The 26,626-nt window shown below is 39.0% G+C and overlaps 1 protein-coding gene and 1 pseudogene across 2 annotated transcripts in view; both read right to left on the bottom strand.

Annotated features, from left to right (window-relative positions):
* The window catches only part of STK32A (serine/threonine kinase 32A), a 136,439-nt gene that overhangs the window by 65,767 nt on the left and 44,046 nt on the right, over positions 1-26,626 (bottom strand). The window lies entirely within an intron of this gene.
* LOC114114757 (ubiquitin-conjugating enzyme E2 H-like) lies at positions 8,316-25,403 on the bottom strand (annotated as a pseudogene).

Raw genomic sequence — 26,626 nt, 5'->3', positions numbered from 1 at the left:
AAAGCCCAGAAAATGAAGAAAACTCCATTTATTCACCTGTTATTAACAATCATATCCTGAACACATTGCTGCATAAAACACGAGTCATGATACCTCCTTGAACCATCTCATGCTTATTTTTCCACATTAACAACGTCATTACTTAACATTACAACAAATCATAAACCACACTCATGATAAGAAAAAAGATATAAAGAGAGCCATAAAGAAGTAAGTGTACAGGAAAGGGAAGTAATCCACTCAGTCCTGGGGATGTGCAGTGGCAGGAAATCTCAACACAGGAGACACCGGAGTTACATTCTGAAGGATGGTGACAATAATAAGTACAAAATAAAGCCAACGTGGCTGATGTCTCCATTAGATGGCTTCTCTGGGGCAGGCTCTAAGAGCACTCTACACATGCTGTGTCATTGACTCCACAATGCTGCTCTTATGCTCCCATTTTACAGAGGAGGAAATCAAGGCCCAGAGAAGTTTAAGTAATTTACATGAGATAAAACACCCAATAGGTGGCAGCAGTGAAGGGGTCTCCAGGTGAAAAGTAAGATTTGAAAGAGGAGAACAGCCTGGATTAAGCATAGACATGGGAAAGAACACTGCGAGGAGGGAAAGGGGAAGAGAGTGGGTTTGTTGGAATGATGTGTGATGGGGAAGCTGGAGAGGAAGGCGGAGAGCAGATCCCGACTGGAGCTTGTTCACAAGTCCATGCATGCTGGAGAGACACTGAAGAGGGTTAAGCAAGACACATGATCAGACTTGAAGGAGCAAGAGCTGGAGGGATGGGAAGAGGAAATGAGACACAGGTGAGCAGGATTGGCCTCTGCTTGTTTGCAAAGAGCCTCCTGTAAAAATGCATTCCAACTGCTCTAATTTGTTTTGTTTTCCTCAAAGCACAGACATGATTTCTAGTCACAAAAAAACCCTCTGTATCAACACTATTGTGACATGTTTCTTTTGACATCATGTCACAGAGATCACATTTTAAAGTTTTATTTGAATTACAGAATTGAGAGACTGCAAAGCAGTGCCCAGGGATGCAAACCAATGCCGAAGGACAAATTCTTTGCTTAGGAAACAAATGTAGACTATCGATGATGGAAGAAGTGTATTGAGTACATTTTCTTTTTAGAATGATCATTGTGCTACAGGAAGAGGAGACTTGCAAACAAAAGAAAAATGAGCAATTCAATGAAGCATTAATCTAAGGGAGTAACATTCTAATGAAAAGTAGGTTCTCAGAGTTCACTTGTTAAATAAAATTCTGTTTACCACTGAAGACTGATTCACACAGATGTCAGAAATTAAGCCTTGGGGTGAGGAAGGATTAAGATAGAAAGAAACACAGGAAGTGCTTGGTAACAATGTGAGAAGTGTAGGAAGTGTTATTCTTCACCTTCATGCAAAGACTGGCTGGGGTATCTCTGCCACATGTTTAATGGCCACCAGGATAGGTGCCTGGGTGATTTGGTTCACAATCCTCCCAGCTGCACCACTACACATTGTATCTATTGTGTTTTACAGGTTTTCAGGAAGTAAAGATGTGCTAATTATACGTAATCCTGCCTGAGACCTATTGCACCTTAGGCTATCCTCGGCTAATAGAAACAATGATGGCTCATGGCATGTGAGTAGGGTCTTACTGGGATAGCTGGCAAATGAGGTAGGTGAGGACTGGGTACCAAAAGAGAGAAGAGAGCGTTAACCATGAGCATCACTGGATGCCCCCTGGAAACAACCTAGGCAGAGGGAGTTCACATACAGAGCAGTGACTGGCTGTGTTCAGCTCCCCACTGGAGGCAGGGTGGAGGTCCCCAAACTGGTCACAGACCAGAAAACTCCTCTCCCATTATTTCATTTAACTTTAACTGGGGGACAAAGGTCTTATTAAACTCACCTGGAGTGAACAAACATTTTTTATTGTGACTTGGGCGAAGCTATTTTTATCCAAAAAAAAAGGACTGATACAGGTGCCGACTGTGGCAAGTTAACAACAGTGTTGGACCGTGCAGGGGATGATTAATCAAAGAAAGAAGCAGCCCAGGCAAGAAGCACCATAATTCCCTTGCCCAGCATGACTTTAAATTTATTTAATCATGGAGCCAAGTATGGCTGTTAAAAATCCTCTTTCCCCTTTCACACATCAGATCTGTGGCCCTCTATCATAGATCCTAAACCCTCATAGGGAGAGAAGATAAGTACTTTATTTCCAGAACTATATTCAGTAAAATATGTGAGCATAATGCAGTTTGATAATAACTAGGATATGAAGGTTCATATCATAATCTGATTTTTTTTTTTTTTCCGGCATAAAAGAGTAAGAGCTCCCTATACCTTGGCCATTTATTCCATAGTCTCAGAGATATATTTTTCATTACTTTGAAAATAATGCTATATCGTGGCTTATTTATTTCTCAGTTGACAGCTCCAAAATTAGCAAGTCTGGTCCCCGTGCATGTGAAATGTATTGTAAAGTCTGCTCACTAAGAGAGGAGATAAGTGACAAAGGACTACCACGCTACCCCACCCAACCCCACCATATCGCAGCAGACTATTCACAGCTCTCTGGACCATGCTGAAATTCTCCAGTCCATTCTACACACCATGGTTATCTTTTTACAAGGTGAGTTTTATGTCCTCCAGCCTCAGGAATCCCCTTCATCTCTTTCCATAGTCTGCAGGACCCTGTGTGGTCTGGCCCTGTTTACTTCCCCAGACTTATCTTGAAGATCTTTTCCTTCCATTCCTCAGCTAGTAGTTCATGCCCCTCCAGCCTTAGGAGACTGTGCTGTGGTGTGGCCTTGCCTGGCCTTGTGGTGTGGTCTCAGCCCAAGGGACACTTCTCACAGAGACATTTCTAATACTCCATATGAAATCATATCTCCCTATTATACACAATGCCATATTCTTATGCACACAGCTTTTCATAATTTGAAAGTATTTCCCTTCATTCTTTCGGATTAACTGCTTTCATTTCCACTATGCCATCAACCAAATCAGATACTCACCTGCTTAGAACTGGAGCTTTGGAAAGAACTATGGGGTTGGCCAAAAAGTTCATTCAGGGTTTCCCATAAGTTGTCATGGCAAACCTGAATGCCCTTTTTGGCCAACTCAATAAAATATTTTCCAATGGAGTGTTTTTTAAATTGTGAGTCATAATCCATTAATAGTTGTGAAGTCAGTTTGGTTGGTTTTAATAAGCACTTTAAAAAAAAATAAAATAGACTGAATAACATAAAATAAATGCTATTAACATGTAAGACTATAAGCATTGTTTGTGCATGTAATATGTGTCTCTCTGAGTATATCTCCTGGGTTGTGATGAAAAATATTTCTTCCTGTGGGTGACAGAGGAAAAAGCCTGAAAACCATGACATTAGGGGAACCTGCTGTTTGTTCCAGAGCTATTGTGTCAAATCCGCATTGAGAGTTTAGGTGAGCAAGGGACAGTTCTGGTGTCTCCATCTAGCAAAGCATGGGAAATGCAGGACAAATATCAGTTATTACTTTTAAAAGTTTTCAGCTTTGTAGAAAAAGATACTGATTCATCAAAGATGGGAATCCATTTAGAAACACACAGATAGAAAATACAAATGGAAAATGCACAGGCTTTAGGCAGGCCTAGGTTTAAATATCAAATGTGAATTTAGAGCAAGTTCCTTAAAGGAAACTGAAACTCAGAGAGGATATTTGTACATAAAAAGCAAATTAGATATAATGTTTGCAAAGTAATTAGCACAAAGTGTGGCACATAGCATGGTGGTAAGGAACTTGGCTCTGGGGTTAGACTCAATTCAGTTCAGTTCAGTCGCTCAGTCATGTCCTGCTCTTTGCGACCCCATGAATCGCAGCACGCCAGGCCCCCCTGTCCATCACCAACTCCCGGAGTTCACTCAGACTCACGTCCATCAATCAGTGATGCCATCCAGCCATCTCATCCTCTGTCGTCCCCTTCTCCTCCTGCCCCCAATCCCTCGCAGCATCAGAGTCTTTTCCAATGAGTCAACCCTTCACATGAGGTGGCCAAAGTACTGGAGTTTCAGCTTCAGCATCATTCCTTCCAAAGAAATCCCAGGGTTGATCTCCTTCAGAATGGACTGGTTGGATCTCCTTGCAGTCCAAGGGACTCTCAAGAGTCTTTTCCAACACCACAGTTCAAAAGCATCAATTCTTCGGTGCTCAGTCTTCTTTACAGTCCAACTCTGCTTGTGCTCAAATCCCCCTTTAAGGGGAGTTCTGCCTTTTAAGGTTTTTAAAACTGGATGCAGCAAATTATATAAGTCGCCAGCATGTCCATCTATACTGGTACATACTTCACAGTGCTGTTGTTAAGATTAAGTGCAGTTAATACACATAAGTTGCTTAAAACAGTACCTGGAAGTACCTTGAAGATAGATATTATAATTACCTTTGTTTTTCCACCTATGAATGTAATATAGCTCTGGTATTAAGCAGATTAACTTATTTTATGCAGTCTCCTATTATTTTACATAAAATGATTATACGAAGATATTTATTGACTGGTTTGTAGCTGATTTACAATATTGTGTTAGTTTCAGGTTTACAGCAAAGATATTCAGTTAAATAAACATGTAGTGAAAGTCTCTCAGTTTCATCTGACTGTTTGCAACCCCATGGACTATAGCTGGTCAGGCTCCTCTGTTCATGGAATTTTCCAGGCCAGAATACTGGAGTGGGTAGGCGTTCCCTTCTCCAGGGATCTTCCTAACCCAGGGGTTGAACCCAGGTCTCCCATATTGCAGGCAGATTTTTTACTGCCTGAGTCACCAGGGAAGCCCATATATATAGGTATATATCTATATTCTTTTTTGATCCCATTATGGTTTATTGTAAGATATTGAATATAGGTCCCTCTGCTACAAATCCTTGTTTTTTATCTATTTCATATATAGTAGTATGCATCTGTTAATTCTATACTCACAATTTATCCCTCCCCTGCTTCCCCTTTGATAACCATAAGTTTATTTTCTGTGTTTGTTTCTGTTTTGGAAATAAGTTCATTTGTATTACTTTTTAGACTCCACATATAAGTGATAAAATATTTGTCTTTCTCTGTCTGATTTCATTTAGTATGATAAACTCTAGGTCCATCCATGTTGCTGCAAATGGCATTATTGCATTCTTTTTTATGGCTGAGTAATATGCATCACATGTGTCTATATATACCACAACTTCTTTATCCTTTCATCTGTTGATGGACACTTAGATTGCTTCTATGTCTTGGTTATTATAAATAATGCCACTATGAACATTGGGGGTGTGTGTATCTGTTTGAATTAGAACTTTTGTCTTCTCTGGATATATGCCCAGAGCTGAGATTGCTGGATCATATGGCAACTCTACTTTTAGTTTTTGAAGGAACCTCCGTACTATTTCCCATGGTGGCTGCACCAATTTACATTCCCACCAACAGTGTAGGAGGGTGCCCTTTTATGAATATATATATCATCAATAGTATAATCAACATGATTGTGATTAATTGAGCTCTTACTATGTTCTGATACCATGCTAGTTACTTTATGTATTATTGTATTTAATTGTTACTATGAACTCCAATACTTTGGCCACCTCATGTGAAGAGCTGACTCATTGGAAAAGACTCTGATGCTGGGAAGGATTAGGGGCAGGAGGAGAAGGGGACGACAGAGGATGAGATGGCTGGATGGCATCACTGACTCGATGAACATGAGTTTGAGTAAACTCCGGGAGTTAGTGATGGACAGGGAGGCCTAGCATGCTGTGATTCATGGGGTCGCAAAGAGTCGGACATGACTGAGCGACTGAACTGAACTGAACTGCACTGATAAACATATGAGGTAAATAATATCTTTATCCTCATTTTTACTGATAGTAGCAATTCAGGGTTTTTTCCCATGTAGAGTCAAGGCTATGGTTTTTCCAGTAGTCATGTATGGATGTGAGAGTTGGACTATAAAGAAAGCTGAGCACCGAAAATTGTTGCTTTTGAACTGTGGTGTTGGAGAAGACTCTTGAGAGTCCCTTGGACTGTAAGGAGATCCAACCAGTCCATCCTAAAGGAGATTAGTCCTGGGTGTTCATTGAAGGGTTTGATGTTGAAGCTGAAACTCCAATACTTTGGCAACCTGATGTGGAGAGCTGACTCATTTGAAAAGACCCTGGTGCTGGTAAAGATTGAGAGCAGGAGGAGAAGGGGATGACAGAGGATGAGATGGTTGGATGGTAACACCGACACAGTGGACATGGGTTTCAGTGGACTCCAGGAGTTGGTGATGGACAGGGAGGCCTGGCGTGGTGTGGTTTGTGGAGTCGCAAAGAGTTGGACATGACTTAGCGACTGGTACGAGAACCATTATTTGTTCCAATTGATACTCATTTTAAATTTAAAATGTGCTTTGGGTCTATGATACCCGTTTCCCACTCCCACAAGGAGACGATGAAAGACTGCAGCCAGTGTGGAGATTCCTTTAAAAATTGCAAACAGAACTACCTTATGACCCAGCAATCCCACTGCTGGGCATACACACCGAGGAAACCAGAATTGAAAGAGACACGTGTACCCCAATGTTTATTATAGCCAGGACATGGAAACAACCTAGATGTCCATCAGCAGGTGAATGGATAAGAAAGTTGTGGTACATATACACAATGGAGTATTACTCAGCCATTAAAAAGAATACATTTGAATCAGTTCTAATGAGGTGGATGAAACTGGAGCCGATTATACAGAGTGAAGTAAGCCAGAAAGAAAAACACCAATACAGTATACTAACACATATATATGGAATTTAGAAAGATGGTAATGATAACCCTGTATGTGAGACAGCAAAAGAGACACAGATGTATAGAACGGACTTTTGGACTCTGAGGGAGAGGGAGAGGGTGGGATGATTTGGGAGAATGGCATTGAAACATGTATACTGTCATGTAAGAAACGAATCGCCAGTCTATATTCGATACAGGATACAGGATGCTTGGGGCTGGTGCACGGGGATGATCCAGAGAGATGATATGGGGTGGGAGGTAGGAGGGGGGTTCAGGATTGGGAACTCATGTACACCCGTGGCAGATTCATGTCAATGTATGGCAAAAGCAATACAATATTGTAAAGTAAAATAAAGTAAAAATAAAAATTAAAAAAAAAGACTTCAGCCAAGAGCAGCAGAAGGGAACACACAGTCAAAACATGAGCGACAGGACCCAGGGCACAGCATCAGCAGGGTCTTCTTCCCGAGTCTAATGGTCCACTGAGAGGCTGCCCAAAGGGGAGCAAGCTCGTGGAAGGTGAAGATTAAATGTGCAACCTCAGCACGATGCACACATACCAAAAAAAAAACAAAAAAACAAAAACCAACAACCAACAACAACCCCCAACCCTCAAAAAAAACCCCCACAACCACCCTTATTAGTCCAGGGCAACGGTCTCACAGTGGCCAACAGCACAATGAGAATGGGACTCTGCCAGATGAGAGGAAACCTCTTGCCAGTCACTTTTCTCTTCCTGTCCTAGCCTCTCAAAAAATAGTCTGGAACACAAGTTCTATCCCCAAGAAAAAGAATCAGATTCAGAAAATATTTCCAAAAGGCTCCAAAGCAAAACAAAAACAAAAAACAAACACCTGTGGCTACAGGGCCTGGTAGCAAGAGGGGCAGGAATCTACATATAGAAATGTACTTAAAATCCAAGTCGAGAAAGTTGTTTTAAGTTTCAGTGCTCCAGTGAGCTCCCTGTTTTTATACTGTCACTCCACAGAAGTGGGCCCACCTAGGGTGCGCAGGAAGCAGCAGCTTTGATCCTGATGTGGCTGGCTCTAAATGCTCCCACAGCAGGCCTTTTCCTCCCCAATTCTCTCCTTTCCGTTTTGAAAAAGCCCTACTTTGTCTTCACGTCCAAAACCTAGTTGGTTTTGGTTTGTTTCTTTGGAATCATCAATGAAAGAAGCAACTTTTTCCTGTTGTTTTGACTCATGCCTATCTGAGCAGTTATTCCTTTTGACAGTTCAGTTGGTCAAATGGACTTATGAATGCATGCATATGGACCACATATTGCTGCCAAAATGGAATGTGGGAATATGCTATGCACCTCAGGTTGAGAAATGACCAAGAAATCAAGATCTAAAGGGTGATACATTATATATATATATATATATATAATATATATATGTATATATATATATTATATATATATATCTCAATGCTATTATGGATAAAACCTTGTTTAGTGATAAGAAATTGCTTTGTTTAAATATGAATATTATAGTCTGCTTCACATGGTTAGGAAATAATAGCCTTTCTGAAAAGCAGGTGCTTTTCTACTACAGCTTCACGTCCTGGGCCTCATCTTCCGAAAAGTCAGACATAGAACTCTCCAAAAAGCTGCCTCTGGTGCCCTCTTCCTGCTCTTTCAGTGCCCCCTCCATTGCATATTTCTGGATGCACTCTTTAATTTTCTGCTTGTATTCTTCCGGTAGATGGAGGTATGTAGCTGCAGCATCACCATTGAGAGGATCTATGAGGTTGCAGTAGGCCAACAACTGGGGTAGGAAGGACTCAAATATATTGGTAAGATCATAAAGAGCTGTCCAAGTTGATTCATTATATCTGGACACACAGTTTCTGATGCTTCATCAATGTTGGATGGAAATTTTTTCATGAATCCTATAGAAGGTGATTAAAAAGGATGTTTATCAGGAAGACCCACTCTAACTTTCCATACTCCGCCTTCATGTGGTGTTCCTTGTGGTCCATGAAACGACCCTACAAATTAATTGAGTCCTCCTAGGATGGTAACCTCATGCTTACTCTCAATGCTCTTGCTTTTAAATCCTGAGACTATTGTCCTCCTGTCTCAGACATGTACGATTTTAAAGCACCTCTGCTTTCTTTTGTCAGAAAGGAGGAAGGTGGGGAAAGAACAGAAGGCCAGTGTATCTTTGCCTTTCTTCATCTTCTACTTGCAATTCAGGTTTAATCCTCAAAAAAACAGCAAACCAAATCCATCAACATATTTAAAAAGTTATACACCATGACCAAATGGGATTAGTATCTGAAAAATCAAGAATATAAGCCTCATATGAATAGAATACTGGACAAAACATTATGGTCATCTCAAAAGACACAGGAAAAGCATGTGACAAAATTCAACATTCATTTATGATTAAAAACTCTCAACAAACTTGAAACAAAAGGGAGCTTCCTCAATCTGACAAAGGGTATCTGCAATAAAACCTACAGTGAATATTATACTTGATAGGGAAAGACTGAATACTTCCCTCTAAGATCAGAAACAAGGCAGGAACACCTCCTTTCACTTCTATTCAATATAGTACTGAAGATTCTAGCCAGTGAAAGGAATGAAAGATGGGAGAGAGGGAAGGAAGGATAAAGGAAGCAGAGAAGGGAGGAAAGGATATTAGAAGGGAAGAAGTGAAACTTCTTTAATCACAGACAACATGATTCTGCATACAGAAAGTCATAAGGGAATTACACACAAAATAAACAAGATAGCAAGGTTTCAGGATACCAGGCCAATATACAAAAATCAACTGTATTTTTCTATTAAGCAGTGAGCAAAGTGGAAGTAAAATTAAGAATACAACTGCATTCGGAAAAGTTCAAAAATAATAAAATACTTAGGAGTAAATTTAGCAAAGAGGAGCAAGACGTGCATGGGAAATCACAAAACTTCACTTAGGGAAATAAAGGTTTAAATAACTAGAGAAACATTCCATGTTCATAGATTAAAAGACTCAAATATTGTTGACATGTCAGTTATACTCAAATTTGTATCTAAAGTCAGTGCAATTCCTATCGAATTCCCAGCAGGCTTTTTGCTTTTGTATGAATGGACATGTATCTCTTAAATTTATAAAGAAATTTAAAATACCTAGAATAGCCAAAATAATTTTGAAGAAAAAATAAAAATCAGAGGACTTTTACTTTCCAATTTATAGATGTACTATAAATGTATAGTTATCAACACAGTTTGGTACTGGCATTAGGAGAGAGGTATAGGTCAATGGAACAGAACTAAGAGCTCAGAAATATATCTTTACAGTCAATTGATTTTTGACTGAGATGCCAGGAAAAGACCACTGGTTAACAAAATGGTGCTGAGACAATTAGATATTCACATCCAAAAATGATGAGCTTAAAACCACACCATACATAACAATAATGCAAATAGATCACCAATGTCCCTTGGACTGCAAAGAGCTCCAACCAGTCCATTCTAAAGGAGATCAGTCCTGAGTGTTCATTGGAAGGACTGATGCTAAAGCTGAAACTTCAATACTTTGGCCACCTCATGCGAAAAGTTGATTCATTGGAAAAGACCCCGATGCTGGGAGGGACTGGAGGCAGGAGGAGAAGGAAGCAACAGAGGATGAGATGGCTGGATGGCATCACCGACTCGATGGACATGGGTTTGGGTAGACTCCGGGAGTTGGTGATGGACAGGGAGGCCTGGCGTGCTGCGATTCCTGGGGTCGCAGAGTCGGACACAACTGTGCGACTGATCTGAACTGAACTGAGTATTGGGTTGGCCAAATTTTGTTCAGGTTTTTTCATAAGATATTATAGACAAACAGATTTTTGAATTTGCCATGACAACACTGATATTCATAAAAGTCAGATTTCAACAGTTTATAAATAATTATGCCCAGTTTTTTAGGGGTGTGTGTGTATGTATGTGTGTTTGTGTTTGAACGGAAATGCCACAGCATGCACAACAAGCTGAAAGAAAGGTTACTCGCTAGGGTACCATGGGAACTAAATTGAGAAAAGAATCTAAATTCGCTTTGGTACTGTTTAAGAGGGAGAGAATTTACACACCTAGTGTGTCAGAGTGACAAGACTTTGATCAAGGCTTGATGCAAGCCACTGTCAGTGAGAATGTGGAGAACTGGGCACTCTTTTGTGTTCAGGAGGGAAGGTAGTTTGGTTAAGAGTGCCTTTGAGGATAATTTGGAAACACCTCTTAAAAAAACACATGGTATTTGACCCTATAATTTCACTGCTGGAAAATTTCACGATAGACACACTTGAAAAATTACACCAAGATGTAAGGATACACAGGACATTATATAAAATAAAAAACAATTTGCATGCCCATTAATAGGAAAGCATATGAATAAATTATAGTATATTCATGTTACTGATTATGCAGCAACTTTTGAAAAATGAGGCAAATCTATATTCTGATAGGAAAAGATTTTCAAAACATACCATGATGGGAAGATGCATTACAGTACATGGATGCTCAGTGTATATAAAAGTATATAGTAAAAAAAAAAGGCTATACAAACACAAAAGGAAAAGGAACATTTACACACATATGCTGGTATATGCATAAAATCTTTTTGAAAATAAGGTAACGAGGTATCTAAATAGTAAGATTATATCATTTTATTTTTATATTTAGAAGGCCTAATAAACTCAACAAAAATATTTCTACCTTGATATGCCTAATATATTCTGTCTTCTTGCAACCAGAAGTAAATAAGCCCCAGAAATCTAGTACACAGTACAGTGAGTATAGAAAATAGTATTGTATGCTAATCAATAAACTTGCTAAGAGATTAGAACTTAGTGATTTCAATCACTGATAAAGGAGACCATTATGTGACAGACAGAAGTGCTGATTATCACAACAGCAACCATATTACAATACACAAATGTGCCAAGTTAACATGCGGTACACTTAGTATTGCACAGTGTTTGGTGTCAAATATATTTCAATTAAAAAAAGAAAAAATCATTTATGTTATCTTGGCTCATCAGGGAAGGAACTAACACAGACCTGTCAGCTTCTAATCTATATTAATGATCTAGAAGTTTTCATCAAATACTCAGTGTTCACAAATCACTGATTATTCTATAAATGCCTGCTTTTAGAAAGAATCTTTTATAGAATATTTGGGTCCTTAAAAAGGATTCAGACAAGGTCCATACTTTGTCCTTGGTTTATGTGCCCTTGAAACCTGTGTTTATTCTCAAGCTTTCTTATCCAAACTCTTCTTTTCTTTCATTCCTAGTAATTTTTTATTGAAGAAATTAAATAATTTTTGCTGAAACAGTTGCAAAGTCTGAATTTTGCTGTTTGCATTTCTGGCATGTCTGTCTCTGTTTCACAGCTCTGCATTTTGCAAAAATTGGTGATTAGATCTTAAGGTTTGCCAGATTCAGGTTTGACTGGGCAGGGTTGCTGGGTGGGGTAGGGCAAGACTACTTCACCGGTGGAGGTGTGTACTTTGATCAGGAGGTATATAATTAATAAGTCTATCTTCTCATGGTGTTATCAGTCACTAATCACCTGAATGCCTAGATCCAAAGATTCCTTGGAGGTTGTAATATTCGAGTTCTATCATTTCTCCTTTTTATTTTAGCTAGAGTACTTTTATAAAGAGAAACAGGCTTTCATCTCATCAATTATTTGGTTACTTAAGGTATGGTTCATATAGGAAAGGTAAAACAAAGGCTGAGGTCTTTTATTTATCACGTTTCAAAATGATTTTTTGGTTTCCTAGCATCCTCCCAAAGCAATCAGTAAGTTTTTTTTAATCATAATGAAATCATGGGTGTGATGTTATCACTCTTAAAACTGATGTCTGGTTTTTGGCCTTTGGAACGTAGCCAGGTTGCATCGTGTGTGTATTTTGAAATAACCCTCGTAGGTTCTGATAGCTATAAATCTATCAGAAGACTTTCTGATATGAAAAGATATTCATGGTGATTTTGTACATTTCCTCCTCCAGACTGAGTGACAAAACTGTTTGCTGCAATTGAGTTGTCATTACTACTAGGTCTTTTCAATGGGCAGAGCTAGGAATAGATATAAATACTTGATATAAAGTATTATATATAATTGTGTGTGTATATATTGGAGAAGGCAATGGCAACCCACTCCAGTGTTCTTGCCTGGAGAATCCCAGGGATAGGGGAGCCTGGTGGGCTGCCATCTATGGGGTCGCACAGAGTCAGACACGACTGAAGTGACTTAGCTATAACTATATATATATGATTCTCAGGTAGCACAAGTGATTAAAAAAAAAAAAAAAAAAAGCCTACCTGCCAATGCAGGAGACCTAAGAGACTCGGGTTTGATTCCTGGTTTGGGAAGGTCCCCCTAGAGGAGGGCATGGCAAATCACTCCAGTATTCTTCCCTGGAGAATCCCATGGACAGAGGAGCCTGGTGGGCTACATCCATAGGCTCACAAAGAGTTGGACATGACTGAAGAGACTTAGCATGCATGCATGCATAATATATATATGTTACCATAAAAATAATTGAAGGTAAATGTGCCATAAGTTTATAGTGACATTTTCAATTTATATTCAAGACTATAGCAACTCTTAATCTCATCAGTATTATAGCAGTAACTCCCTTCTTCCATACTGAAAATCCTGATTCTCAAAGATTTTGAGATCTCTCAAGGTTTTAACATATTACCCACCATGCTGTTTGCTTTATCCCATAATATATGTAAAACACTTTCAGAATAGAATATCAATGTTACCTTCAACAATACCATTACTGAAAACACTTTAAGCAATTGCTATTCTTTTTTGTCATTACAGCATAATTACACTAAAAGTCACTGTAAGTCCCTTGAAATAGTACATTTCTGTGTGGTTATACGGCAAAACCAGATGGAGGCTTGGGTTCATTTGTTTCACTATACATTCCATTTGAAGGGATTGTTTTTAAATTTTCACTTTGTTTTATAGTTATATAAAATATTTATGTATTTTATGAAGTCAAAGTCAAGTCTGCAAAACCAGGTATATTGAGAAAAAGCCAATATACCTCTCCATTTTAATACCTCCATTCATTTATTAATAACTTCTAAAAATATTTTTTGATTGTGGTAAAAGACATGTAACATAAGATTTACCATAAGTGTATAATTTAGTGACATTAAATATATTCACAATGTTGTGTAATCATCACCATGACCTATTTCCAGAATTTTCTCTTCACCCTGAACAAGAATTCTACCCATTAAAAGATATGTTGCAATTCTCCCTCTCCCAATCCCTGGTAACCTCTGTTTCTACGTGTATGTATTTGTCTATTTTAGGTATCTCTTGTAAGTGAAATTTTGTATCAGGCTTATTTCATAAGCCTTAGCATAATGTTTTCAAGGTTTATTCATGTAGTATCTATCAGAATTTCATCCCTTTTTAGGCTGAATAATATCCTGCTGTATGTATATACCACAATTTGTTTTTCCATTCATCTGTTGACAAACATTTGGGTTGTTTCTACCTTTTGATGACTGCGAAAAGTGCCACTATGAATATTGGTGTACAAGTATCTGAGTCCCTTTCAAATATTTTAGCGTATTCTTAGGATAGCATATTCACTAGATTGCATGGTAATTCTATGTTTAACTTTTTAAGAAGTGAAAGTGATAGTTGCTCAGACTCCTTGTGACCCTATGGACTGTAGCCCTCCAGGCTCCTCTGTCCGTGGAATTCTCAAGGTAAGAATACTGAAACGAGTAGCCATGCGCTTCTCCAGGGCATCTTCCTGACCCAGGGATTGAACCCCAGTCTCCTGCATTACAGGCAGATTCTTTACCATCTGAGATAGCAGGGAAGCCCTTTTGAAGGACCTGCCAAACCACTTTTCGCAGTGACTGCAATGTTACATTCCCACAGCAATGCACACTGGTTCTAATTACTTCTTATCTTGCCAACACTTTTTACATTCCAATTTTTAAGTAGTAGCCATTCTAATTGGTGTGAAGTGGTATATCACTGTGGTTTTGATTTGCATCTCCCTAATGCCTAGTGATGTTGAACATCTTTTCATGCGCATATCTTCTTTGTCAAAATGCTATTCTATTCTAACCTTTTGTCCATTTTCCAATTGTTTTATCTCTCTTTGTATTATTGAGTTGTAAGAATCCTTTACATATTTTAGATGCAAGTCCCTTATCAGATATACGATTTGCAAATATTTTTCCCACTTTTAACTTTCTTGATGATGTCTTTGAACAACAAAAGTTTTAAATTTTGATGGTGTCCAATTTATCTGTATTTTTCTTTTATTAGTTGCGCTTTTGGTGTCATATCTAAAAAACTATTGCCTAATCCAAGATAACAAAGATCTACTCCAATTTTTTAGAATAATAATTTTTATGGTTTTTGTTCTTTAGGTTCACTACCTATTTTGAGTTCATTTTTGTTAGTGTGAAGTAGGGGTTCTTTGCATTTGAATATCACATTGTCCCAGCACCATTTGTTGAAAAGACTGTTTGTCCATTGAATTTTCTTGGCTCCCTGATAAATGAAGGGTTTGTTTTTAGACTCTCAACTCAGTTTTATGTTTATCATTATGCGCCTTCTACACTGTCTTGACTACTGCAGCTTTGGATTAAGTTTTGAAATCATGTGTGAGCCCTCCAACTTTGTTCTTTTGAGACTGTTTTAGCTATTCCTTTGAATTTCTTGAGTTTCAGACCCCTTGAAGTTGTATATGAGTTTTAAGATCAGCTTGCCATTTTTTTTCCCAAAGAATCTAGCTGAGATTTTGATAAGGATATAGACAGAGTCTGTAGATCAATTTGAGGTCACACTGCTTTTTCCACTTAAAGGTATATACTAGCCAACAGACCTTAATAGTATATGGAGATACTTCTCATTCCCTTTCTCAGCTGTGTACTGCTGCATTTTAAGGATATTACTTGTTTACTCAACCTGTTTCCTACTGAAGGACATTTGGGTTCTTTCCAGCCTTTTGCTATTACTGATACAATAGTGAAAAGCTCTTTGCATCTTGCTTTTTGTATTTTGGCCAGAACTACTTTGGGGTAGATTCCTAGAAGTGAGTTTGCTAAGATAAAGTTTATTAAAACAAAGGGTAAAGGCATATGTAATTTTAGACTCTGAATTGCCAAATTTATCTCTATAGAGGGTGTATCATTTTTCATTCGCACAAAGCATTTATGAGAGTACCTATTCCCCACATTCCCTTTCTAGAATATGTTGTCCAGTTTTCCTCTTCAGGAAAACCCAGCAGTAGAGTTAAGAAGATTTGAAATTTATAAAATGCTTTTTCTCTGTCTCATAAGTAGCCTTACAATATTCTCCAAGGAAAAAACACCTTAAATGCCTTCATCAAAACACACATAGATGACCTCATCCACTCTTGTATATCTTACATGTACAGTATATCCAGGTTCAAAATGCACATATCTAGGGACTTCCTTGGAGAAGGAAATGGCAACCCACTCCAGTATTCTTGCCTGGAGAATCCCAGGGACAGAGGAGCCTGGTGGGCTGCCGTCTATAGGGTCGCACAGAATCGGACACAACTGAAGCGACTTAGCATCAGCAGCAACAGGGACTTCCTGGTGGTCCAGTGGTTAAGACTCTGCCTCCCAATGCAGGGTGCATGTATTCAATCCCTATTGGGGAACCATGGTCCCACATGCTGTAGGGTATGACCAAAACTTAGAAAAAAAATAACATATATCTAAAATTTATAAACATGGAAAATTTAGAATTTACATAGATCTTTTTGGAAGTCCATAGAATGAATGTGAGGACTACCATGTAATAGTTATGATAAATATTCATTAAAACTTCCTTTTTCACCAGAGGAAACTTTTATGTACATCTCAGGAGACATAGCTTCACTCCCTGGTGGCTCAGCTGGTAAAGAATCCACCTGCAATGCAGGAGACCTGGGTTTGATCCCTGGGTTGAGAAGATCCCCTAGGGGAGGGCATAGCAACCAACTCCAATATTATTGCCTAGAGAATCCCCATGGACAGAGGAGCCTGGCGGGCTACAGTCTATAGGGTTGCAAAGAGTCAGACATGACTGAGTGACTAAGCACAGCATAACACAGAAGACATAAAGACTCAGATTTCATTTATCCTCTACTTTAGTCTTTCCTAACTTCTTCCCACCAAATATAAAAAAGATGTTAATCCTCTTTGTACTTTCAGAGCACCCAGTCATTTCTCTGTTACAGAACACTCCAAAAACCTAGCTAAAGATGCTTGCTTTGTATTGTACTGTAACCATTTGTTTTTTTGACCTGAATTCCTCATTTGAACACTGAAGAATTTATGCTTTCCTCATTCCATCCATCCACAACCTCAGCATCCAAATAGCTTGGTACAGGATGAACACTTGTTTATTCAATGACCATTTTACACCTAATTATTATATGTTTATTATATAAGGTGCTGAGGCTAAAAGAGTAAATCAAGGATCATGGTTTCCTTCTTCTTAAATCTAATCATCTACAAAACAAATATTTGCACAAATACCTAGTTATAAAACATGATAAGGGCCGTGAAGGAAAAGTGTAGGATACTGTACTAGAAACTAACAGAAGGACCTGAATTTGATTGCAAGGACTCATAAAAGCCTCGGAGATAGTAATATACATACTTACTTGCCTGATTCAAACCATAAACTATAGCCTCTGAGAAAATGAACCAAAATCCATAATTTACCTAATGACAAAGATTGTGGATGAATTTTAAACACCACACCTAAGACACTGCAGATTATTTTCCTGACATCGTGATGTAGTAGCTGATTTTCCTCCAGCTTTGACCTCTCTCTGGACAGAGCTTTAAATGTTATTCTGTGATCCATCAGCTCATCTGGACTGGCTCTGGAGATGTTATTTATGAAGTTTCTCTGGGGAAAATATGACTATTATTATCTTCTACAGAATCTCCTGAGATAGTATCTCAGAGATTACTCTAGCCAGTAAACAAGCAAAGGGGAATAACAACATCTCGTGCCCTCCCCCATGTAAAAGGAAAAGCTAAGATCCATGCTCAGATGATAATAGGGAAGCATTAAATTATATTCTTACCCATAGAATTTTTCAGGGGTCCGGAGAAAAAATATCAGAAGTTAACACTTTTTGTGCTTCGGGATAATTATAGACTGCTTGCAGAGAGACATTATAAGTGGGATGAATTCGGGTCACTGATGGGTCACCAATTACCACCTGTGATTCAAAAAGTGGCTGGACAGGCCCTGACGGGGCTGAGAGGGTTCCAGGATATGCTGAGTCATGTATTTTGATTGATTTCTCCAGTGGATGAAGTGGAGAGGAAAAAAGTTCATCCGGCACCTGCTATTGTTTATTCCTTTGCCTCTTTAGCTAGAAAAGCAATTTATGTCCTTACTGACCTAGCTGCCTCAAAATTCCAGGGCTAGAAGAGGACGTCCCAGCCCTGCTACCAAATACAGAGATCCTTACTTTGTCCTCCACGCCCTTCTCATTTTTAATGCATCCCATTTCCCTTCACCTGACTAGTGTTTACAGTCAAACTAGACCAACATTCAGAAATGTTTTGATCTCATGCGGCTTTCCATCCATCTCCAGTTTTGATATCCAGCACTTGGAACTCTATCAGGGAAGCAGGAGCAGGCATATTTTTTTTCTTCTTTTTTTAATGTCAAATTGGAATATATCAAGTTACAAATGGTGATTTGGTTTCACTAACATTATAACTCATCATGTTAAAAGACTCTTGAAAAATTTTTAATTGATTGTGTAGTCTTGTGTAATTTTTTAAACTTCAATTCCAGAGTTTTGAAAGTAATGATATATGTATAAGTAACATTAAAATAAAATATAAGTTAACACTAAGTGTCTTAAAGAATTTGGGAGTGGGATTTAGAATCTAGACTTGGCATGACTTTCTGGTTTTGTTGTTTGGCAAGGAATCAAACCTCTCATCTTCAGTTTACTTATCTTTATAAGGGGACAAATACTATTTTTAATGTATAGGAACTAGTATTTGAAAATACATGAGATCATACATGTAATATTTCAGCATAACACCTCAAAAATAAACTCTCAAAAATATGAACTGTCTTCAGTTCAGTTGCTCAGTTGTGTCCAACTCTTTGCAACCCCATGGACTGCAGCACGCCAGGCCTCCCTGTCTATCACCAACTCCTGGAGCTTCTCAAACTCATGTCCACGGAGTCAGTGATGCTATCCAATTATCTCATTCTCTATTGTCCCCTTCTCCTCCTGCCTTCAATCTTTCCTAGCATCAGAGTCTTTTCCAATAAGTCAGTTCTTCACATCAGGTGGCCAAAGTATTGGAGTTTCTGCTTCAGCATCAGTCCTTCCAATCAATATTCAGGGTTGATTTCCTTTAGGATTGACTGGCTTAATCTCCTTGCAGTCCAAGGGACTCTCAAGAGTCTTCTCCAACACCACAGTTCAAAAGCATCAATTCTTCAGTGCTCAGCTTTCTTTATAGTCCAACTCTCATATTCATACATGACTACTGGAAAAACCATAGCTTTGACTAGACGGACCTTTGTTGACAAAGTAATGTCTCTGCTTTTTAATGTGCTGTCTAGGCTGTATGAAAAGTATGAAAAGCAAAAAGATATAAACTGTCTTAGGTTTCATGTATGTATGATTTCCTCAAGTTTCCTCCAAGAGTCTATATCTTGAGTCTACCTCTTCAAAATACATTTTTTAATTTTTTAAATTCTGTCATAGTGAGGATACCTCTCCCAACTAAACTTAAACACATCTATACGCTTTAAAACAGCAGCAAAAACCCAACAAATATCCATTAAGTGAACTCTAAGGAGAAAAACAAACAGTGCTGACTGGATTTACTTTACATTTATAACCACAAGTCTGAAATAGATATTTAGAAAGTGATGCTCTTGAACTGTGCTGTTGGAGAAGACTCTTGAGAGTCCCTTGGACTGCAAGGAGATCCAACCAGTCCATTCTAAAGGAGATCAGCCAACCCAGGGATCGAACCCAGGTCTCCCGCATTGCAGGTGGATTCTTTATCACTGAGCCACAAAGGAAGCCCATTGTGATAATGGATATCTACAAATCCATAGTTATCATATGAAATCTTGAAATCCTGAAAACCTTCCCTGTGAAATCAGGACAAACACATAAGGGTGTGCACTATGCTCTGCATTTTTCTCAATACAATTGCAATGGGCATGAAAGTAAACGGTAAGAAGGTTGGAAAGGAAGAACTAAAACTGTCATTGTTAGTTAATGACATGATTATAAACTTTGAAGATCCAAAAGTATCAACAGGCCTACTGGTAGAATGAATAAGAGAATTTAACAAGGTCACTGGACACAAAGTCAATATTGAAAGTCAATTGTATTTTGGTAAACAAGCAACAAACTACTAGAAAATTTAATTTTGATAATTACTGTTTGTAGTCATGTAAAAAACATTAAATCCCTTGAGTAGGAAATAGCAACCTGCTCTAGTATTCTTGCCTGGAAAATTCCATGGATTGTAGAGCCTGGCTGGCTGCAATCCCTGGAGTCACAGAGTCAGACATGACCGAGTGACTAAGCACGCACACAAAACACATCAAATACCTAGAAATAAATCTAAAGACAAATAAGCTAGAACTCTAAGCTAAAAACTGAAACTAAAAATAGAAATTAAGGGATATCTTAAATATAGGTATATGTGTGTGTGTATTTGATAAACTGGAAGGTTTAATAGTTTAAATATATGTTAATTCTCCCTGAACTAATCCATAAATTCAATGTAACCCAATATAAATACCAGCAGCTTTAAAATACAAATTGAAAAGCCAACACAGATTTGGAAAGGGCCAACCATAATCAAATTAATCAAGAATAAGAATTATGTTACTGAATTCTTTTACCAGTCTGAAGCTATAGTACTCAGGGTGGTGTGAATAATACGTCAAGGTACACAAACAGATCAATAAAACAAAGCCTAGAAACCCACACATATGTAATGACTTGACTAATAACAAATGTGTCACTATGATGCAGGAAGGAAAGTGAAAAAGCTTCAATAAATGATGTAGGGTTAATTAGATATCCATATGGGGGAAAAATGAATCTTGATCCTGGGTTACAGATGTAAGCATAAAAGCTAAAACAACAAAGCTTCTAGGGAACAGGAGATATTTTCACATTGGTATGGGCAAAGATTTCCTAAATATGATATAGAAAGCACTGCCTATAAAGGAAAAGACTGATAAATTATACCATATTTAAATTCAAGCTTTAATGAAAAGATAAGTCACAGACTGGGCAAATAATTTACATCCTCAATAGGACTTACTTACAGAATATATCCAACCCTGGTGGCTCAGTGATAAAAGAATTGCCTGCATCACAGGAGACATGGGTTGGATCCCAGAGTTGGGAAGATGCCCGGGAGCAGGAAATGGCAACCAACTCCAGCATTCTTGTCTGGGAAATCCCATGTACAGAGGAGTCTGGTGGGCTACAGTTCTGGGGTCTCAAAGAGCTGGACACAACTTAGCAACTAAACTGCCAACCACAGAGTATATAAATAACTTCTATAGATCAATGAGAAAAAGAGGCAGAAAACCATAGAAAGATGGACAAAACACTCAAGCACTTAAAAAAAAAAAAGGGTTCCCAATGGCCAATAAGCATATAAAAATGTGCCCAAACTCTAGGTCACTAGGAAAATTCAATCTAAAGCCAACCTGAATTCTTACATCTTGCTGATGTGAATATAAATTGGTACTTCTTTGGAAAACTGCCAGGTAAACATACATAAATCTTAGGATCCACTGATTTAATTCCTCGGTTTATGCCCCCCAATATGAGTACTTTTGTTTACCAAAAGATACAGACAAGCATACTTATAGCAGAACTATTTGTAAAAGTTTCAAACTGGAAACAACCCAAACATCCATTGACAATAAAATAAAATAAACACTACTATATACTATATATAAAACAGATAACAAGGACCTACTGTATAACATAGGGAACTATACTCAATAATTTGTAATAACACATATACGCAGGAATCACTGTGATGCACACCTGAAATTAACACACTGAATCGATTACACTTCAATTTTTAAACATTGTTTTGCATAATAATTTTTAAGGTGTACAGATAAATCATGGTATATTCATATAATGGACTATAATAGAGAAATGGCAATATACTTGCTACTTGTGACAACATGGGTTAATCTCAAAACACAACAAAACCAATTTGTACTCCACCCTCCAAAAAGAAAATTACACAGTCCCATGTTCTCATCAAGTTACTCCCTTCAGTCTTTTGTCTAAACTTTTGAAGTTGGCTCTTATCAAGGTCACAATATGCGTATCTTCCCAAGTCAGTGGGCAGTTGTTTCCTCTTTCCTGACTTCTCTGCAGCACTCGCAATGGCTTATACGCCTTCTTTTCTGAAGCACTTAGTGTCCTTGACTCTGGGTTGCCAGTCTCCTGATTTATTCCTCTCTTGTTGGCTAGGTTCTTGGCAATTCCTTCTTTTCTAGTTCCCTGAGTCTTTCTCCTCTATCGGAACTATTAAATGTTCTAGATCTTAAATCTTCAGCCTTTTTCTTCTATCTAATTACTCTCCAGTGGTGCTTTCTTCAAATCCCTGGTGTAAGTAGCACCTATAAGCCAATGATTCCCATATTAGTATTTTGTGGGGCTTTTCCTTGGAGTCTGGATTTCTTTTCTGAGCTCCAGACTCATCATCTATTCAATAGCTCTATCTGGGTACCTGAGATGCAGCTCAAAACTAACACAGGGAAGAGAGAGTTTATTTTGACAATGAACCTGTCCCTCCTCAGATTTCCCTCTTCAGTGAATGACATTATTATTACCAAGTGCTCAGGTGGACAGTCTAGGAGTCATTATTTATTTCACTCTTTCTTCTTGCCAAGGGGTGGGCACATTTTCTGAGCAAGGCCAGTTGGATTCCCTCCCAGGATTCTGAACCTTGAGTAGGTGATGCAAGGTTAGAAAATTGGCTACAGCTGACTCATTTCAGCTGAGACAGCCTATCCATTAGTTCCTGCCATCTACAGTCACAGAGCTGCCTCTGGCCCTCACCCTCCTGAGACCTACTTCTTCAAACTTTACTTCTGATAACTATGTAAGGTACCCCATATCCTTCCAATGAATCTCTCTTGAACTTAGATTTTCTAATATCTCCTTGTATTGTTTGTAATTAAGGACTCCTTTTAATACTGCTGCTGCTAAGTCGCTTCAGTCGTGTCCAACTCTGTGCAACCCCATAGACAGTAGCCCACCAGGCTCCCCCGTCCCTGGGATTCTCCAGGCAAGAACACTGGAGTGGGTTGCCATTTTCTTCTCCAATGCATGAAAGTGAAAAGTGAAAGTGAAGTTGCTCAGTCGTGTCTGACCCTCAGCGACCCCATGGACTGCAGCCCTCCAGGCTCCTCTGTCCATGGGAGTTTCCAGGCAAGAGTACTGGAGTGGGTTGCCATTTCCTTCTCCACCTTTTAATACTGAAAAGTAAATGAATAAATGAATGTTTGCATTATAAAGACCTAGTTTCTTGGCCATTAGTCCATTAGTCAGTCAGTCAACAACCATATGGAACAATTATTATGTGTTGGCCACACAATAACACTGCTTTTTGCTAAGTTCATCTTCAGGAACTACTCCATTCTTGCACACCTACCTGAGTTCATCAGGGCCAAATCTAAGGACAATTTCTTCCTATGACAACACTGGATAATTCAGGATTATCTCCCCTTCACAGGGTCCTTAATTTAATCATATCTCTTCCTAAGTTAACAAAGCTGACAGTGGTTAAAGTAATAAGGAGACGTTTTAGTCAGTTATATCCTGTTGCAATAGGAAGAGTTCAGTGTGAACTGAACTCAACTTTGATTTGCTTAGGAGGGAACAGGGAGGATCGTGAGCTGGGGCTCAAAAGCGTCAGGAAGGTGAAAACCTACAAAAACTGGGAAGGTGGGGTTGGTCCACGTGAAATGCATCTGGTTTGTTAAATGACGCTACGTAGGGAAGTTGGGCTCCTCCCTTCCCACAGCGGCTGAGAGAGGGAGCACTGTCTTGGGGGTTGGTGGGGGAACAAAGAGTAAGTTTTCGTGGCAGACTTTTCTCAGCAAAGCATTTTATGGCTGGGGTCATTCTAGGATGAGACTCTGAGCTATTAGAAACAATGCCTGTGTTTAGTTGAAGTTTTTAGAGGGCAAGGTTGAGGCCTAGCTGAGAAAAAGGCTTAGAGGAGCCTGGCTAGAGAGAGAACCATCACCACCAGGTGTGCCCAGATCACAAGCGCCCTCAGAAGATGGAAGAGGAAGGCGGAAAGTCAGAGGGTTGAAGATGGCAACAGCGGCCAGGAACCAAGGCTCACAGGCAGCTTCGGGATGCTGGAAAAGTAAGGAAAACATTTTCTGATAAGGCCTCCAGAAGGAGGCTGACAACTTGGATTTAGCTCAGTTAAGACTGAGTTTGCACTTCTAACCTCCAAAATTGTAAGATAATACATTCAGATGTGTTTTTAAATTTATATTCTTTTAAATTTATATTTTTGTATTTATAAAATATAAAAATTTATATTCTTTTAATGAGGGAAAATTCATTTATAGTGAATGCACAAATATTAAGTGTAAAATATAATGAACTTTGACAAATATATACTCTCATACGAGCAACACCACAGTAAAGATAATAGAACCTCTCAATCACTGTTTTCCACATACTACCTTCTAGTTAATCTCTGCATTCCATAGGTAGTTGTTCTGATTAGTTTTGTCTGTGAACTTTCAGTGCAAATAACTGTGCAGGGCAAAAGAAAAAATAATGTTTCATTATACTATGAAAATAGATTTAACCTCAACTTCTATTCATGTTGTTTAAAACCACTAAGTTTGTGGTAATTTGTTGTTGTTTTTGGGTGGTAATTTGTTAAAGCATAACTAAATATAACTATAGTTATAAAGATAACTATTACAATTACTTCTGAGAGATTACATATGGATATTTATTATTTTCATTAGAACTTTCTTATTTTATACCAAAACATTTATTTTATAGTCAAAGAAACTGAGTTAAGTTTTTAGAACAAAAGACTTTGTAATGTCCAAGCCAGCTCATATTCAGGCACATTTGTCCACCTGAGAAATTTCAGAATCATTTCTGGCCATGGGGGAAGGGAGTCATTTCATTTCTGGGAGGGGCCTCAGAGTTGTTTGTTTAAAGCAGTTATTAAACATTTACTATGTCTGAGATGCTTTATATACATGTTCTTTTTCATAAGTAGTACCTTCTGCTATGGAGATTGCTGTCATTCCTGATTGTAGATGAAGAAACCAAGCAAAATACAAAATGTAACTTGCTTCATTTACATAGTTAGCAAGTGGTGAGACTCAAAACTCCCGTCCCTCTGACCTCAGGGCCAACAAAGAACCTGGAACAGGCATGGCAATATGGGGCTGTTAGTGAGTGTGGGAGAGGTGGCAGAGGCGTGATGGGAAAAGAGCAAAAAAACGCCGGAGCCAGAAGCCTAGTCCCGCTGCTAATTCACGTTGGTCGTTCATTCATGTGTTGATGCAACAGAGATTTATTCAGCCCTCCCTGTGAGGTGGCCGCCATTACTGTAAGGAGCAGGAGAGTGAGCAGTGGACAAACCTGCCTTATGGAGTTTGTATTCTTGTGGGGTGTGGAGAATGAGCAACAAAATCAATCGAATTTCCTTACATATTTTGTAAGAGAGTCTCCCAAGATGTCCGTAGGGGAGGGGAGAGTTCAGCAGGAAGAGCAGGGGCTTTGACGTCCAGTTTCCTGGGTTTGAGTCCTGGCTGTGAGACTCTGGGGAATGGCTTAACCTCTCTCAGCCTCCATTTCTCCAGGTGTAAAATGGGAAAAACAATCTTTATCCACATAGGTTGCTGGGATGAATACATGACATCATATCTGTAAAACCCAAAGTAATAGGAGCTATTATGTTGATGCCAGGACTCTGAAGGCCGCTCTGCGTCCTCAGGGTCTCTGATTCTGTGACAGGTGCCAGGGCTCAGAGTCACACAGGATGGAGTCTGGTTCCAGGGAACCCATTCATGGGGCTGTGTTGAGCCATCTCCCAGGGCTCTCTTTTTGCACTCCCAGGACAAATGGTCCTTTTCACTTAATACAATCTCCTCTCCTCATTTCCTGAAACCACACGCGGACCCTTGGGAGTTCACAGGAACAGGAGAGCCAGGCTAGGAGAGCAGAGGGAGCAGCTGTGTGCAGCTGCAGGCTTAATTCCAATTAACAAAAGCCACCTGGGGATCTGCTGTGCTGGGCAGGTCTGGGGCGATTGGTTCCGGCTATGGGTTGCCAGGGCTTTATGTTAGAGGCCCCTGGGGAGGGGCTCAAGGGAAAAATGTATTTGCTTTTCTTGGATACCAGCCCTGAATGGCAGCCTTCACTTTCTAACATAACCTTTATCTGATGACCATGCTCTGGGTGGGGCCAAGTCTTCGGAGGCTGGGGAGGTTGGATTTTAATTCAGCAGGTTCTTCCACTCTTAACACTGCTGCTCCTGCATTAGTGACCTTCCTCCCCTGAAACCCGTACGTGCACGTAGACCCTCCATGCACTTCTCACAGTTGATATATTCATGTGCCTCCTGATTAACAGCAGCCTCTCATAGTTATTGGTAATGTGTGGGTGAGCAAGTCTATCTGCTTGTGCTCACCACTGCATCTCCACAGTATGGATCTTTGTTACAATTAGGATCCCCAGAGTGAGCAAATACAAGATGCCAATTTAAACTTACTCATTATCTGAATTTCTATTTCAGTTAAAAATGTCCTGTATGATACTAGGACATA

Source organism: Ovis aries, chromosome 5 (assembly GCF_016772045.2).
Source record: "Ovis aries strain OAR_USU_Benz2616 breed Rambouillet chromosome 5, ARS-UI_Ramb_v3.0, whole genome shotgun sequence".
NCBI lineage: Eukaryota > Metazoa > Chordata > Mammalia > Artiodactyla > Bovidae > Ovis > Ovis aries.
The sequence above is the reverse complement of the archived record's forward strand: the minus strand, read 5'-3'. Positions and strand labels throughout refer to the sequence as shown.